The 6,876-nt window shown below is 40.8% G+C and overlaps 1 protein-coding gene across 1 annotated transcript in view; it reads right to left on the reverse strand.

Annotated features, from left to right (window-relative positions):
* LOC114685533 (zinc finger protein 58-like) overlaps positions 1–6,160 on the reverse strand; it is a 57,188-nt gene extending 51,028 nt beyond the window's left edge. The window contains exon 1 of the mRNA XM_037209361.1: positions 5,827–6,160. The gene's annotated coding sequence lies outside the window, so the exon portion shown is untranslated. The remainder of the gene's footprint in view (positions 1–5,826) is intronic.
* Between the last annotated feature and the right edge of the window lie 716 nt (positions 6,161–6,876).

The following is a 6,876-nucleotide window of genomic DNA, read 5'->3' on the forward strand; positions in this document are numbered from 1 at the left end:
TGTTAAGATTTCCTAGAATTCAATGAAAGTGCATGTACTATATACCCAAACTTATGGGACACTATGAAAGCAGTGCTAAGAGGAAAATTCATAGCACTAAATGGCCACATAAATAAGTTGGAGAAATCTCACACTAGTTACTTAACAGCACACCTGAAAGCTCTAGAACAAGAAGAAGCAAAGTCACCCAGGAGAAATAGATGTCCAGAAATAATCAAATTGAGAGCTAAAATTAATAAAATAGAAACAAAGAACCAATGAAACAAAGAGTTGGTTCTTTGAGAAAAATCAACAAGATAGACAAGCCCCTATCCAGACTTACCAAAAAGTAGAGCGAGAGCTTCCAAATTAACAAAATCAGAAAATAAAAGGGAGACATAACAACAGACAATGAGGCAATCCAGAGAATCATCAGGTCATACTTCAAATACCTGTATGCCACAAAATTGGAAAATCTAAAAGAAATAGACAATTTTCTGGATAGGTACCACATACCTAACTTAAATCAAGACCAGATAGATAAACGATTTAAATAGACCAATAACCCCTAAGAAAATAGAAACAGTCATTTCTATTTTCCCAACCAAGACCAAAAGTCTCCCCACCAAAAAAAGCCCAGGACCAGATGGTTTCAGCGCAGAATTCTACCAGATCTCAAAGAAGAGAATTGTTCCACACAATAGAAACAGAAGGAACACTTCCAAACTCCTTCTATGAGGCTACAATTACCCTGATTCCCAAGCCAAACAAAGATGCAACAAAGAAAGAGAACTACAGACCGATCTCCCTCATGAACATTGATGCAAAAATACTCAATAAAATACTGGCAAACAGACTCCAAGAACACATCAAAACAATTATCCACCATGATCAAGTAGGCTTCATCCCAGGGATGCAAGGGTGATTCAACATATGAAAGTCTGTCAACAAACTGAAAGAAAAAAAAAACTACATGATCATTTCATTAGATGCTGAAAAGGCCTTTGACAAAATCCAACACCTCTTCATGATAAAGGTCTTGGAGAGATCAGGAATACAGAGAACATACCTAAACACAATAAAGGCAATTTACAGGAAGCCAACAGCCAACATCAAATTAAATGGAGAGAAACTCAAAGTGATTCCACTAAAACCAGGAACAAGACAAGGCTGTCTGCTCTCCCCATACTTATTCAATATAGTACTTGAAGTTCTAGCTACAGCAATAACACAACAAAAGGAGATCAAGGGGGATACAAATTGGTAAGAAAGAAGTCAAGCTTTCACTATTTGCAGATGACATGATAATATACATTAGTGACCCCAAAAATTTCACCAAGGAACTCCTACAGCTGAATAAACACCTTCAATAATGTGACATGATACAAGATTAACTAAAACAAACAAACAAACAAACAACCCAATAGTCCTCCTATATACAAATGACATACAGGCTGAGAAAAAAAATCAGAGAAACATCACCTTTACAATAGCCACAAATAATGAAAATACCTTGTGGTGACTCTAACTATGCAAGTGAAGGACCTGTATGACAAGAACTTTAAATCTCTAAAGAAAGAAATTGAAGAAGATGTCAGAAAAGGGAAAGTTCTCCCATGCTCATGGACACAGGTAGGATTAACATAGTAGAAATGGCAATCTTACCAAAAGCAATTGCTTTTTGCAATTACAGATTCAATGCAATCGCCCAGACCTGGAAAGAACAATACTCAACTTCATATGGAAAAACAAAACACCCAGGATAGCCAAAACAATCCTGTACAATAAAGCAATCTCTGAAGGCATCATGATTCCTGAATTCAAGCTCTACTATAGACCTACAGTAATAAAAACAGCTTGATACTGGCATAAAAAGTGACATGTGGACCAATGGAATCTAATTGAACCCTGACATTAATCCACACAGGCATGAACACCTGATTTTTGACAAAGAAGCCAACACTTCACAATGGAAAAAAGAAAGCATCTTCAACACATGGTGCTTGAATAACTGGATGTCAACATGTAGAAGATTGGAAATATATCCATATCTGTCACTATGCACAAAACTTAAGTCCAAGTGGATCAAATCTCAACATAATTCCAGTTACTCTGAACCTAATAGAAGAGAAAGTAGGAAGTTGTCATGAACACATTGGCACCGGATATCACTTCCTACATACAATACCAGTAGTACAGACATTGAGAGCAACAATTAATAAGTGGGACCTCTTGAAATTCAGCATTTGTAGGGCAAAGTACATGGTCAATAAGACAAAACGACAGCCTACAGAATGGGAAAAGACCTTCACCAACCCCACATCTAACAGAGGATTGATCTCCAAAGTATATAAAGAACTCAAGAAACTAGACATCAAAATACTGAACAGTCCAATTAAAAAATGGGCTAAAGAGCTAAACAGAGAATTCTCAAAAGAAAAATCTCAAATGGCTGAAAGACATTTAAGGAAATGCTCAACATCCTTAGTCATCAGAGAAATGCAAATCAAAACAACTGAGATATCATCTTACACCTGTCAGAATGGCTATGATCAAAAACACCAATGACAGTCAAGGTTGGAGAGGATGTGGAGCAAAGGGAACACTCCTCCACTGTTAGTGGGAATGCAAGCTTGTACAACCACTGTAGAAATCAATGGTAGTTTCTCAGAAAAATGGGAATCGATTTACCTCAAGACCCAGCCATCCCACTCTTGGGCATATACCCAAGGAATGCTGATTCATACCATAAAGATACATGCTCAGCTATGTTCATAGCAGCATCATTTGTAATAGCCAGAACCAGGAAACAATCTAGATGCCCATCAATTGAAGAATGGATTAAGAAAATGTCGTACATATACACAATGGAGTACTACTCAGCAGAGAAAAACAATGACAGCATGAAATTTGTAGGCAAATGGATAGAACTAGAAAAATATCATCCTGAGTCAGGGAACCCAAACCCAGAAGGACAAACATGATATGTACTCACTCATAAGTACATACTAGATATGGAAACATGAATTATATAATCATTTTACAAAATAAACATCACATTCTTTACTCTGTACATTAGATGTCTGGATATATTTTTGGATTTGAATAGTCCATATGCTGTTTCTAGTCTTCTTAAAGCAACAGTATGTGGAGTATATCCAATAAAGATTTAGGACATGCACTCTCATAGATCTGACTTAAATTCATACAGATGCTGCTAAGAAGAGAACAATGGAATGCAGATTTTGAAAGAGTTGGTCATTGAACCACACACACCTTTCAACTCAAAATATGTTGCTGCATTTGATAGTGACTCTGGGGGACACTATGACAGGCACAAATACAACCAGAGCTGACAGTGTAATGAAAATCTGGGCTGCTCAGGTTTATTCCTTGGATGTGTTTGACCCCTGTTTAAATCTTATGCAATATCTCTCCATGGACTCTATATAATCGTATAGATGGATCAAGAGAAACTGAATGTCCTCACCCAGCACACCTCCCCACCAGAGTTTTCCAGATATGACATGTCTAACACAGCAGGGTTCATGCATGAGCTGTAAACACAAGGAACTCCCTCCCTCACACTGACATTAGAATACAATGAAAGAAGCCTGGGAGGAAAGAGACAGGACTGCTCAACAAGGGGACCTGGACTGGACCTGTGAAGAGCAGGAACCAACATGAGCACTTTGCTTTACTGGTTGGACATGGCAGTGCCCATGTGAAGGACAGGGAGGAAGTGGTTTTGTTCTGGCTCACTGTAAGAAGCATCTGTACACAGTGGAACCTCTGGAGTAAGGACAGGGGAAGGTATCCCTGCTGCAGCTGCAGAAAAAAAGACCCAGGAATGTAACCAGAGCAGCCACATCAGTCAAGAACTGCAGAATGGAAATGAAGAAATAATGGAGTCTCAGATTAGATATGAAAGGAGCAACCTGGAAGGAATCAGTGAAACCAGAAGAAATCAGCATCAGGTCATAAAAGTGACAAACACAGATTAATATCCAAAAAGAATGAACAATCACTACATATAGAGAGGAATATTCTAGGCAGTTAAAGAGAAATTTTTCCTCACAGAGTAAATGAAAACAAGTATGTAATCACCAAAATTTAATACTGATAACGAAAGCATGTTAGTGAATGAAGAGGCCTAACTTAACATCAGTGCAGCCACGACAGGCTGTAGACTAATGATACAAGGACAAGGCCTCACCCTTACTATAACCAGGAAAAGCAACAGACTGCAGGAGACCAATCAAAATTGAGACAAGTACTAAAAGCTCTAGAACACAAGGAATAGTTTGCAAATTTGTATATAGATTCCCAATTGCAGCAACGCCCATACCAATCACTGTTTAACAAAACTTCTGTTACCTCACTCCTGCCCAATCATGAGTTCCACCCTCATCTGAATCTGGAATTCCCCAACCCCCCATCCTTTACTCCTTAAAAACCTTGCCTCAACTGAGCTCAAGGCTCTCCCTGATCCAACTGCTGTGCTGGAATGGACAGGGAGCCCAAGCCTGTACTTACAATCAAGTTTCTTTGCTTTTGCATATGAACTTGGACTCCTGGGGATCTCTGGGGGGCTCATGACACATAAGAGTGAAAACACGTTTCAATTACACATGGAATAGACCATAGAAATTAAACACATGTAAGATAAATGAAATGAACAAAAGAAAGTATTTATCAAGTCCATAAAATATGTTTAAGTGTTTCCTTGTTACAGAAGCAGATAGCATAAGCTGTCCTTGAATTTGTTTTGAAATAGAGGAGGACCAGAGGGTCTTGCCTGCCTCTCACAAATGCAGAGATGTCAGGGATGTGCAATAGAGTAGACTGAAGTTTCTTTTCTATCACAGGTCTGTTTACTTTAAATCACATGAAAACACACAGTATGTGAGCTCTTCCTCACCCTGTTGACCCGACACAAATGCTTGGCACTGGAACCCAAGGCCATGAGAGTTTTTCATCTGTTCCTAGGAACCCTGCTTCTAGACAAACTCAATAATGTCAAGGCTAGATGAAGACATGCTGACAAAACCATTTGGGGACTAGCAGACATTTTGACTTTTTTATTTACTCAACTCTAAATCACGATTAAAGGAACTGTGAACAATTTAAGAAAACCCACCCTCAAGGTGAACCTGGGTTCAGCTTCTCTAGTCCCCATTCAGCTTTGCACTGGGTCTTCCCCTCCATATGTCTGCAGAATGTGTGTTCTCTCACTCTAGTCAAAGCTTTTCTATAGCAGCTGATTCTGGCATCTGTCCGTATTTCACAATTTCCCACCAGTGAACTGTTGGGCCTCAGGTTTTTCCTCCCTTAATTCTCGAACTGGCAGAGAAAATGAACACAATCAAGACCGTTACACTAGGCCGGCTGCAGAGTTTAGGAAGGACCAGACCCCGTTTGCTCTACAAATTCTGAGAAATCTGACCGCGTCCACGTGAGAACGGCGCAGCTAGAGAAGCATGCTCCCCCACCAAAGCTGCTCACTGAGCTCCCAGCTCCACCTCAGGAGCAGGCAGTCAGCTGACCGTCATTAGTTTGCAATCCTGGACTCTGCACTATCATCTACTCCGCGCTACCAGGCAGCTCTCCTGTCCCAGAAGCCCAAGGTGGACTCCGGCTGCACGTGGCGTCCTAAGGACACCATCACTCAAGGCACAGTCCCTATCACTCTCTCCCCAGCCCTGACCTGCAACCTCACGTGACTCAACTAGTTCAGCACAGCACTCCAGGGAAGCTTATTCCGACCTCTCACCCAGGTCCGCTCCCTTCAAGTCGGATCCCCGCATCCCGCATAGTGGCTCAGCCTGAGCTGCACCCTGGACCAACCTCCATGTCAGAGATGCAACAGGATTGTAGAGAAGAGATGGACTCTCGCCCAACTTTGGGAAAGACCCTCCTTTCGCGACCGATAGCCGAAAAGGATCTCCTGGGCCGCTTCCTGTGATGTCACAGTCGCATGGACTACATTTACCAGAAGTCTGTGGGAAGGTATTCCTGGACTCCCTGTGTGATACTCTTCCTGGATTAGTTCTGACTGCCTGCAGTAGAGATGCTACTGAGAAACAGAGTGAGTGGACTGGACAGCTGTTAGGCCTGGGAAAAACCAATGGCACGAATGTCTGATTAAAGCAAGCTTCATTTCACAGGTGCACCAGAAACTGGTCAGTTGGCTTTCTTTCCCAAAGTGTTTCAGAGCAAACCCTCATTGCTTTTTGGGGTCTATTCTAGGGGAAGAGTTAAGGTTAATAGAAAACGGATGTCGAGATAATTGGGCCTTAGACGAGATGAAATTAAAAAAAAAAAAAAAAGCTCGTTCAATAATACATCATATGGCAGGGGAATCATCAAGGTATCTGGAAAAACAGTTTCATAAGGCAAAAGTACAATCATATCACAGGTTATTTTTGTAAGGCAAATGGTGAGCATACATCATTGGGTCACAAGTTCAGCATAGGTTGAAACATGTTTTGGATGGTACATTAGGCTTAGGAAACAGAAACTTATTCTTGTAAGCTATGGAGACTTAATATCAATATATATAAAAAATGTGGTTTCTTAACAACAATTTGGCTATTGTTTTGGTTTCAAACAGCCATGGGGAGTCAGTCTGGTATTCACATCCTGATCCACAACACCAGATGTATATGAATGTGTGCTCCTGGAGATTTCTTTGGCTCTTTCGGGGAGCCCGCCAACCAGCTCCCAAAAACATTCATTCAGGGTGGCTTTTTCTTATTTATGAATGCTCGGCTTTGGCTTGGCTAGTTTCTTGTCAGCTTTCCTTAACTCATTACACCTGGGGCTGAAGAGCTGGCTCAGAGATTAAGAGCACTGACTGCTCTTCCAGAGGTCCTGAGTTCAATTCCCAGCACCCAA

The sequence above is a fragment of the Peromyscus leucopus genome, chromosome 11 (assembly GCF_004664715.2).
Source record: "Peromyscus leucopus breed LL Stock chromosome 11, UCI_PerLeu_2.1, whole genome shotgun sequence".
Lineage (NCBI taxonomy): Eukaryota > Metazoa > Chordata > Mammalia > Rodentia > Cricetidae > Peromyscus > Peromyscus leucopus.